We start from the raw sequence: 11,705 nt of genomic DNA on the forward strand, positions 1-11,705 counted from the left end.
TTAAATTAAAGATTTATAAACAATGTATCGATTTATAATTGTATGTATTTCCCTTTGCGGGCGAGACTTCAATATTTTGAATACAATTTTAAATATATAATTATTTATATTTCAGTATTTTTTGTACAAATGTAGATGTATGATTAAGTATGGTTCCTTGGACACTGTTCACTTTCACTGTTGCTGCTTCTGCACACACACACACGCGACCGGATGGGGACTCCAACGTTGGAGTAAAACTTTGTGAGATTCAAAATTGGCGGATCGACGGTGAACGAACTGGCGTGTCCTCGATACGGGCGTAAAAAGCGAATTGTCTTCCACCCCCATCTAACCAATCCTTTTTGATCGGTTAGGTGGTGAAAACGATAACGTGTGGTGTGTGTGTAGTGTGGTTGGTTTGTTGCGTTTTTTTTTTTTTTTTTTTTTAATCCGCTAAACCTAACCTACTCCCAACTCAAGACACTCCCACGGAACCACCAGGTAAGGTAATACTTCATGGGAGTGACAAGACATTTTAAATCTCCTCTATAACACGGACGGACTAACGCCTACTCTGCTGTAACTGTCTTAATGTATTCATGATGGAAGTTGCCGCTTTGCGAACAGCTATCCATTTGTCAGAGGACTGACACATAAATGCAGTCAAATTTTCCACCGTTAGGCTACCACCTAGTGAGGTTTCTAACTTTTTTCTTATGTTTCGAAACCGAGGACAATGGAAAAACACGTGTTCAGAGTCTTCTATGGACTCCGCACACATCGAACAATACGGACTGACGTCATTTTGAAATTTATATAGATAGCCTCTGAAGCACCCATGCCCGCTTAATATTTGGGTCAGGTGGAAATCCAGGTCCCCATGTCGTCTACTTATCCACGTATGGATGTCAGGTATAAGTCTGTGGGTCCACCGTCCTTTAGTTGAGGTTTGCCACCGTTGCTGCCATATAGTTATGCTCTTCTTTCTCTCTTCTCTCTTTTGGGTTTCTGTAATTGGCGCTGATAGCTCATATAATCTTGTGAGCTCATCACCCTGGATGTCTATGGGCGGCATACTAGCTAGTACTTCAGATGCTTCGCTGGAAATAGTTCGGAAAGCACTTGTTACCCTTATTGCTGTGAGTCTGTGCACCGCATTTATTGTTTTGGCATACGATTTTATGTTTAGTGCCTGGATCCATACTGGAGCTGCATATAGGATAACTGAGCTTATAGCTGTTGCGATTAGAAGTCGGCGGCTGGAGCGCACACAGCCTCTATTTGCCATCATTCTTGATAACGCGTTGTAAATCTTGTTTGCTTTATTTGCTATGTTTGCCAAGTGCTGCTTGAATTTCAGTTTGGCGTCCAATATTACCCCTAAATACTTCAACTGTGGTTGTGAAGTAATTACTCACTCTCCTATGGTGAGAGTTATTTTTTCCTCAATTTTCCTGGTGCTTATGAGCAATACCTCTGTTTTGTGCTCGGCCAGTTCCAAACTTTTGGAAGAAAACCATTGGCGTAGGCCATTTATGCATTCATTACATTTATTTTGTAGGTCATTCATTACATTTATTTTGTAGGTCGTTTTTGTTGCGTGGGGTTGCGTGTATGATGATGTACATATGTAGGTTGTGTGCTGAATGTTGTGTTGTGTGATGAGTGTGAGTTGTGTGATGAATGTTATGTTGTGTGATGAGTGTGAGTTGTGTGATGAATGCTTAGTTGTGTGGAGGGGCGAGATGCCATGAAGTCGCATAAACAATGTCTTTTAGCGCTAATATTTCAATTTCTATGAGCTTCACTTCTTTAGCTTTTAACTGTAACTCTTTTTCTTTTTGCTCGAACTCTCTTTCCCTTGCAGTCAATTCTGCCACTAACTTTTGCTTTCGCAATGTCATTATTTCGCCATGGATTTGCATAATATCGGAAGCCGCTGTTTTGGAGTATATTCCTCTTTGCCTTGGGGTGGTAACTGTTTCATTTACAATAGGAATTTTAATTTGCACAGGACTTAATACTTCAATGGTAGTATCAGCACTTTCCATTATTTCTTCAAATACAGCACAAGCGTTTAGTCGGGCACCGAAAATATCGTCAAATTCGTAGAAATAGCGAAACTTTTTGAGCAAAACGCCTATATAAAGTTGATTCTTATGTATTAACAATGATATTCAATTGAAGACACAAACTCACCTTTTATAGTATCGCCATCCAATACTTCCTTCCAATTCCTTCGCTCTATTATGTATATGCAGATCGCATATTTCTTACTTTTGAGCGCGCTGATTTCCACTCGACCAGGATTTGTTTCTCATTCGCGAAGCGATTATAAAATAGCCGTCCCGATAGTTTCTGTAAATAACTAAGTAATTAATAGTTTCCATTTACCCTAAAAAATAACATCAAACCTCAAAATCGCGATTCTCTAGAAGGAACTCAATCAACGCTTTTTCCTCGGCAACTTCCCAACGCTTTTGGGGGTTGTAGCGCTTGCGTTTTGGTAAAAACTAAGAGAAAGTATTCACAAACGTTTAAATTAAAAAATAATTCAGCATTTTCTATTATATTTACCTCAACTTCACCGTTCGTGCTCATTTTATCTATTTACTTATTCGTTTAACGAGTTTGCGGCCAATTTATTTCAACTAAATGCAAGCAATAAGAAGAAGAAAGATAAACAAACACAGCTGATTCAAAGTTGCATTGAATAAACACAGTACGCAGAGTTGTATCGTCAAATTTATATTTTTGCATTTAAAACAGCAACAACGGCTCTACAACAGTTGTACAAAACTATGACTTACGACATATATGACAATATACGACACCTTGTGAACTACCTAACTATATGTAAACAAACCTAAACAAATAATATAATCTGTATCTTAACAAATTATCAACTAGTAATAAGTAAACATACTAGTTAGTTAGGCTGTTCACGATAAGGTGGTTATCGGGTTATGTGGTTATGTGATTAAGTAAACAACAACAAAATGCGGTATGACAAAATAACCAACTTTGACCAACCTAGACCCTTGTTTACAGATTATGTGGTTGTTTGCTTATTTCCAGTGTTAGAAAGTCGTTGGAATTTTACTAAATGGCAGCACAAAAAATAAATAAAACTAAGCGAATGGCATTTGCATTTAGATTTTCAGCAAATTAAAACCGGAATAAAAGGCATCGAAAGGCATCACAAAGCATTAAAAATCATCAATATTTATCAAAAATTATTATTTATACAAAAAAGTTTTTGAACCCTTAAAATTCGGATTACTTAATAAGCAGATAAGTACCTTCCATAAAGTCCATATCCTGAATAGAAGCACTTATTTTAAATTCGATTATTTTGCTTTTTAAACTTTGTTTAAGCATTTTATAAGTAGGAATTTCATTGAACTAGAATTGTAAACAATGAACAGCTGTTTGTGTAAAAATAAATAAGCAAATAACCATACATAGGATGTTCACGGAGCACAGAGGTTATTTTTAATTTAATAATCACATAACCCGATAACCACATTACCGTGAACAGCCTAAGTATAAATAGAAGTAAGAACTATGTAATAAGTTAGTCTTAAGAGTATAAATAAAGAGTACACATTTTGGTGCAGCTCAAAATATATTCTTTGGACTAATTTTTACTTCTGGTAAAAATTAACTCGCGTATGGGCAATGTAATGCAACTATGTGGGTAACAATTGTAAAATTCCTAACAATTTTAAGTTTCTTTAAATCTACCATAAATTTATAAAATGTAAGACAAATAATAACAAGTATAATAAATATTTCGGAAGATGTTCTTTGGTTAAAGTTCCAGCTGCTTCCAAAATGCATTCTTTAATGAAATCTCCATCGAAAAACGAGTGATTATCTAAAACCATTTTAAGTGCAATCGCATAGCTAACATGAATTTCGCCATTACTATCAACAGAACACTCCTCAAAGTACAATATTCCAGATAAAACCACATTTGGAACAACTTAATAACTTACAAACCTCTGCTTTAATGTTGTCATAAGTTCATAAAAGAATCGGTACGGGATTCACCTGTATACCTGTCATACATATTCTTCGTGTTGCGCTTTATAATGCGTTTAAATAGTTTATTTCTTCGACATGTTTTTATACTCTCGCAACAAAGTTGCTAAGGAGAGTATTACAGTTTTGTTCACATAACGGTTGTTTGTAAGTCCTAAAACTAAAAGAGTCAGATATAGGGTTATGTATACCAAAGTGATCAGGGTGACGAGTAGAGTTGAAATCCGGATGTCTGTCTGTCCGTCCGTCCGTCCGTCCGTCCGTCTGTCCGTCCGTCCGTGCAAGCTGTAACTTGAGTAAAAATTGAGATATCATGATGAAACTAGGTGCATGTATTCCTTGGCTCCATAAGAAGGTTATGTTCGAAGATGGGCAAAATCGGCCCACTGCCACGCCCACAAAATGGCGAAAACCGAAAACCTATAAAGTGTCATAACTAAGCCAAAAATAAAGATATTAAAGTGAAATTTGGCACAAAGGATCGCATTAGGGAGGGGCATATCTGGCTGCAATTTTTTTGGAAAAGTGGGCGTGGCCCCGCTCCCTACTAAGTTTTTTTGTACATATCTCGGAAACTACTATAGCTATGTCAACCAAACTCTATAGATTCGTTTCCTTCAGGCATTTCCATATACAGTTCAAAAATGGAAGAAATCGGATAATAACCACGCCCACCTCCCGTACAAAGGTTATGTTGAAAATCACTAAAAGTGCGTTAACCGACTAACAAAAATGTCAGAAACACTAAATTTTACGAAAGAAATGGCAGAAGGAAGCTGCACCCAGGCTTTTATTAAAAATTGAAAATGGGCATGGCGTCGCCCACTTATGGATCAAAAACCATATCTCAGGAACTACTAGACCGATTTCAATGAAATTCAGTATATAATATTTTCTTAACACCTTCTTCCAATATAACGCTATTTTGAATTCCATCAGATGCCTTCTCTGTATAATATATACATTAGGAACCAATGATGATAGCGGAATAAAACTTTACACAAATACGGTATTTGAAAAATATGTAAATGACGGATAATGAAATCTCGATTATCACTTTATCATGCGAGAGTATAAAATGTTCGGTGACACCCGAACTTAGCCCTTCCTTACTTGTTTACATAGCAGACATTGTATGCTGCCAGAGCTTTCCTGACATAAATACTTTTCTTCCCATTCCACATTAAATTAATTAATTCTTCTTTTTAAATTTAGGACACTATTTTCACGCGCTGATAACATTTCTGCACATTTAAATTATAATAACTTCAGTTTATGAACCACTTTTTCTTCGACCACATATGTACATACATACATATGTCTCAATTAATAATGCCATACCGCGGAAATATATTTTTACTTGATAATTTTTTATTTTTTTGAAAATATGTGTTTCCTTTCTAAAGCTCTTACTATTATTTTAATATATTTCCAGAGGCATCTTAGATCTTTAAAATTTAATAAAACAGTTATAAAAAAAATCTTAATTCTTTGAATATTTTGGTAAAATAACCAAACTGAAAAATTTCACAAATCATATATTTATATAAGCATTTTCATTAAATGGAACTGCAATATGTTTAAAGAAAATTATGGTCACAAGTATCTTTTATTTTTTTTATATATGTAGATGTATAAAGCTGCTATGTACGTATAAAAGCCCACAACTTGAGAAAAGATTTCCCAATTGTAACTAAATTATTTTTTTAGTTTTAGTACATATACATTGGAGTGAATAAAATAGGAACAACAATATGGTATTGTGAAGCTTAAAAATGTGCTGCTTTCTTAATAAATAAAATTGGTTTTAGATGCAAGTATATCTTATATAGTTATATCCTGAACAGGGTATATTAAGTTTGTTGTTTCCTAACAGTGATTAGAACTTCCCACCATACAAAGGTAAATAAAAACAAATATTAATGCGAAACTCTAAAACCTGCAAAATAGTTTTACCTCTTTTTGTTCACACACCTGTACAATTCCGATATAAGTAAATTTGTGCTTATAATTTGTTTACAATGTCAGTATTGCCGCAACCATTCTGCCAGAGATAAAGAGGTGCCCAACTCATCTCTCATTGGAAGTGAGAGAGCAATTGCTAAACGTCAAAACTTCCTGAACTCTATCAACTGTCAAAGTTCAGGAGGTTTTGATTGGAAGATCTATTGGAAACGAAGAATGTCAAGCATCATAGTATTATTTTCGGTGGAAAATTATTAAAAACATTTATTGATTGCGAGCTAAAAAGCTTAAATCCTTTTATTGTGTTTTGAAAGGTCAAAAAGCAGTTGTTTTAACATACCAGAAAAAAATTTAAATTATTTAACCACTATTTAGTAATTTTTATTCGTACTAAATGTGAGGTGTTTTAATTTAAATGCCCAAAAATTATTACTAGTATTTTGTCCAATCTGACCATAATGGAAAATGTTATAAAAAACTCTAATTTTGAAGCGCTGGAATAAGTTGGATATCCCCTTATCCCTGATTCTGCGATGAACATAAAGTTTCGGAGGAATGTTATTTTTATGTCCTTCCTTTCGTAAACTGATATTCCCCTCGTCAAGCCCTCGTCCGCACTTTCCGGGCTAAAAATTTGCCCATCCCTGGCTTAGGGCATAGGTAAGACGTTGATGATCAGGGATAATTTTTTTTTTTTGAACCGTAGAAGTAATGACAAAGTGAACTTATGGACCATATTATAGAAAGCATTTCTTTCTCGTTGGTAGCATAGTGCTCTTTGGCGTTGCTTAAAGTTCTCGATATGAAAGTGATTGGTCTACCGTCTTGCGATAGGATGGCACCTAATGCGAAATCTGAGGCGTCGGTCGTTAGTTCAAAATCTTTCTCGAAATTTCGGTAGTAGCCTGGCATAGCTAGGAAGGATCTTAATTCTTTGATTGTTTGTGGGGCTGGAAATTTAGCTACCGCTTCTACTTTTTCGAAATAGGTTTTTATCCCATTTGAGCTGATTACATATCCTAACAAGTAAGGAAGGGCTAAGTTCGGGTGTCACCGAACATTTTATACTCCCGCATGATAAAGTGATAATCGAGATTTCATTATACGTCATTTACATATTTTTCAAATACCGTATTTTTGTAAAGTTTTATTCCGCTATCATCATTGATTCCTAATGTATATACTCGTATTATACAGAAAAGGCATCAGATGGAATTCAAAATAGCGTTATATTGGAAGAAGGCGTGGTTGTGAACCGATTTCACCCATATTTTGTACATGTCATCAGAGTGTTAAGAAAATATTATATACCGAATTTCATTGAAATCGGTTGAGTAGTTCCTGAGATATGGTTTTTGGTCCATAAGTGGGCGAGGCCATGCCCATTTTCAATTTTTAAAAAAAGGTGTGGGTGCAGCTTCCTTCTGCCATTTCTTTCGTAAAATTTAGTGTTTCTGACGTTTTTTGTTAGTCGGTTAACGCACTTTTAGTGATTTTCAACATAACCTTTGTGTGGGAGGTGGGCGTGGTTATTATCCGATTTCTTCCATTTTTGAGCTGTATATGGAAATGCCTGAAGGAAACGAATCTATAGAGTTTGGTTGACATAGCTATAGTAGTTTCCGAGATATGTACAAAAAACTTATTAGGGGGCGGGGCCACGCCCACTTTTCCAAAAAAATTGCAGCCAAATATGCCCCTCCCTAATGCGATCCTTTGTGCCAAATTTCACTTTAATATCTTAATTTATGCCTTAGTTATGATACTTTATAGGTTTTCGGTTTCCGCCATTTTGTGGGCGTGGCAGTGGGCCGATTTTGCCCATCTTCGAACTTAACCTTCTTATGGAGCCAAGGAATACATGCACCAAGTTTCATCATGATATCTCAATTTTTACTCAAGTTACAGCTTGCACGGACGGACGGACGGACAGACAGACATCCGGATTTCGACTCTACTCGTCACCCTGATCACTTTGGTATATATTACCCTATATCTGACTCTTTTAGTTTTAGGACTTACAAACAACCGTTATGTGAACAAAACTATAATACTCTCCTTAGCAACATTGTTGCGAGAGTATAAAAATTCTACTTCTTCCTATGCAAATGTGCATTTATCTTGTTGGATTTTCATGTTTGCAATACTAATTCTATATTTTTAAAGTATTCTTCTTCGTTTTTGCCGAATATTATAACATCATCGATGTAAACATAGCATTTATGTTGAGTAAGGATATCGTCTATGCTCTTTGGAATGTGGCTGGAGCATTTTTTAGATCGAAAGGTAAGCGGAGAAGTTCATATTTTCATATTATTCATATTATTGGAATTTGATGAAACCCACTTTTTAATCCGATGAAAGTAAATAATTTATTATTTTCCAGATTTGCGAGGACTTCGTTAATTTGTGGTATAGGATATTTGGGGGGGATCGGAACTGAATTGAGTTTGCGATAATCTACGATATTTTTTCGCCAGGGGCAACTGAATTTTAGTTAATGATCGATATTGGGGAGTTATACGGAGACTTCGATCTCCTTATTAATCCGTTAGCAAGAAGTTTTTCAATTTGGCGTTCGATTTCGTATTTTAATGCCATAGGATACAGGTATGGCTTGGAGTAGACAGGAGTTTCAGTTTTTGTCGCGAAAAGGTTTGGGCACTTACTAATAATGTTATTAATTTTGTTTTGTTGTTATAGTGAGAGATGTGAAATATCGATTGCCACTATTAACTTCGTGTGATATTCGCTGTTTTAACGTTATATTTGTATTTTGGCAAACTGTCATTAAATTTTTATCAGTATGGATGATTGCTTTCAATTGATTGAGTGTGTCGTTGCCTACTATTCCGTGGAACGACCCTAGAGTTGATAATATGAAGAATTTTATTTTTTCTACTGCTGGTCCAAAAATGTCAACAAAAGTGTGGTGGGTAATTTCTATTGTCTCGGTAACTGATTTTGCCGTAAAGAGCTTTTCGTTCAAAATTAGGTTTCTAATCCTAGTTGATTGAATATATTATAATTCTTATTAGATCCGGTATTAATCACAAAATCTACTGTGTTCCCGCCTAGTTTTAAATTCGCGGCCTTAATCTAAAAAATGAATAATATCAAGCTCATTTTGACTTGCATTATCGTAATTGTAATGGTGCAAAATGTCATCATATATTCCGTTCGGATCTAATTGTACTGTGTTAGTAATGAAATTGCGTTGTATTTTACTTACGTTCCGGTGGGCGATTGTCTTCGAATTTCTTGGGTCTATTCTGGTAATTAACATGTCTTGATTGTATTGACTCGTCTACTTCCATCGAGATCGGTGGTTTGGGTGGCAAATCTGACATATTTCCTCCAGTAATATGGGGGTTGTTCGCGTAATTATTGAACCTCGGCATGAATCCTTGATTATTTTGCATATAATTAGTGGAGTAGAGGGGATACCGATATGATTGACGACCGAATGCATGTTGGATAAAAATCACTATTGTAATTAAAATTATAAAAATAATAATTTTTTCGTGGAGGTCGTCGTGGTGGTTGAATATTGGCTTTGTGCGTGTTCTTCGCATTATTAATTCTATACGTCATGTTGTCAAGTTTTTGACATAAATGTTGGGCTATGGGGCAAGGTTGTCGGTTCTCTTCCCTGAGAAGTCGAGGTAAAACGCCATTTAGCCTTCTAATGAATGTATCAAGGGCTTTGTCCCTGTATGAATTGGTCATAGTACGTATGGACTCGTCGCTGACCTCGAGACATGAAATTTCGTCTACAAACAATATAAGGGAATGGTGTTGGTAAACTTTTTGGTAGAAGTTTGGAATGTCATCGTGGCGTTGGAGGAGGGTGGTCATCTGGTATTCGATTGTCCCTATGTCCATATTATCCGAATTATGCATCATAAGGCATTTTCGGATTTGACTCCAATCAAGTGGAGTATTGTACGATTCCAATGCGGTATTGGCATCGCCAGGGTTTGAAGGATGGGTGGTTTGCCCATAATCTAACCTCATTTGGTTTAGTTGTTCGATCAATTCTTCGGCCAGTCACATTATATTAAACTTTTTATTTTTATGTCAATTAATTAAATTTCTTTTCCTTTGTAATATTACTTCTTTCCTTTTATTTTTCTGTCAATTAATTTTTTTGTAAAAGCTTACAGTAATTTAAGACTTTTTCGTATTCTATCTTTTTGTATCAAATAAATACATTTTTTTTCTTTGTTATAACAATATTTTCTTTGATAATATTAAAATATTTTGTAAAAACTTACAGTATTGGATTCCAGCTTTCCATAAGATTTTTTATGACCTTCCGGGGTTGTTCTTTTTTCTGATGACACTATGGTCCCACGACGTTGCCAAATCCCACGTGGTATTGCGGGCACGGTATTTATTTTTAGTTTCTCACACGCGTAGGCTTACTTTTTTATTGCGTTTCGCGTGAAAATTAACAACTAAGGCTACCCGAATGGCTCTAAAATAGAAATTAAAGCAAAAACAAAAGCACACATCGTTTTCGCTTTAATTTCTATTTTAGTACTGTTTGTCACTGGCCACTCGGGTAGCCTTACTTATTAATTTTCAGGTTACTTGCTACTTTTGTATGCTGGTTCCTGCTCGGGCGCCAGTTAAAAAAAAATTTATTTTGTTGCTTATAAAAAATATTTTGGGAGCTATGCTCCTTTTTTTGGAAGCAATGCTCCTTTACTTCGGAGCTATACTCCTTTATTGAATTCTATCTTAGAACTAAAAATTAAAATTGATTACACTTAACTCTAAGCCTACGTTTGCCGCTGCAACGAGTACGGTGTTCGCTGACGCTGCGCTTCCCACAGGTTGCCACTAAACGTGATTTAGTTGGTGTCGTATTCTATTGCTTTGTATTATATGATATTAATGCATCATATAATACTTTTTGAATGTGTGGAGTGCTAACTTATGTAACCTTATATCTATCTAGTTTAGATTTATGTGATACGTACAACCGTTAGGTGAACAAAACTATAATACTCTGTAGCAAAAGGTTGCAAGATTATGAAAATAAATAAAAGCTCAACTGAAAAAAAAAACAATATCAGAGGGAGTGAAAGTTTGAAAAACCGAAACAGTATCATTTAATTAAAAAATAAATAAATAAATGTGGCATCATTGTGGAAAAATAGGCAACATTAAAAAGTTGTATTACAACACGACCGTTTACAGCGCCATATCTTTAAATTTAGCTTCTGGATCTTCTTATTACTTAACAACTGATAAAGGCATGTTTGTGGAATATATTGAATTGCAAAGTGTGGTGAATACGTATACGCAACAAAGAAAAGTTTAGTGCAATTATGTATGTAATGACAATTTCCAAAATTCATTTACTCTTCTTGCTCTTGGTTAGAAAGTTACGAAACTCTGGGATGGTAATTGAATTTAATACGGGAAGTATCAAAGTCTCTAAAAATGGTAAAAACAAAGGTAGTTATAGCGTACCATACATTGATTTGACAATTTTCAATAAATTATATTTATAAATGTGGCATAAGAGGTTGCTATAGGAAATGGTGGAAAATTGGAAAAGAGTTTTTGGGGAGACGTTCAAGTAAAGCTCTGAGAAAGTGTACAACAACTTCATATGAACAGTGGCATGAAAACCCCCAAATTTAAAGTATTTAAAGTTCCACAGTATACGTAATAACAAAACACTAAAAGAAAAATTT

At 35.1% G+C, this 11,705-nt stretch overlaps 1 long non-coding RNA gene across 1 annotated transcript; it reads right to left on the reverse strand.

Annotated features, from left to right (window-relative positions):
* Positions 1 to 1,293: 1,293 nt before the first annotated feature.
* LOC126764012 (uncharacterized) lies at positions 1,294 to 2,633 on the reverse strand. Its single transcript, XR_007667772.1, has 4 exons — positions 2,560 to 2,633; positions 2,397 to 2,495; positions 2,182 to 2,340; positions 1,294 to 2,122 (listed from the first exon to the last, which is right to left on the reverse strand). It is a non-coding gene; the product is annotated as an uncharacterized LOC126764012 (long non-coding RNA).
* Positions 2,634 to 11,705: the final 9,072 nt, after the last annotated feature.

Source organism: Bactrocera neohumeralis, unplaced genomic scaffold (assembly GCF_024586455.1).
Source record: "Bactrocera neohumeralis isolate Rockhampton unplaced genomic scaffold, APGP_CSIRO_Bneo_wtdbg2-racon-allhic-juicebox.fasta_v2 cluster09, whole genome shotgun sequence".
NCBI classification, from domain to species: domain Eukaryota; kingdom Metazoa; phylum Arthropoda; class Insecta; order Diptera; family Tephritidae; genus Bactrocera; species Bactrocera neohumeralis.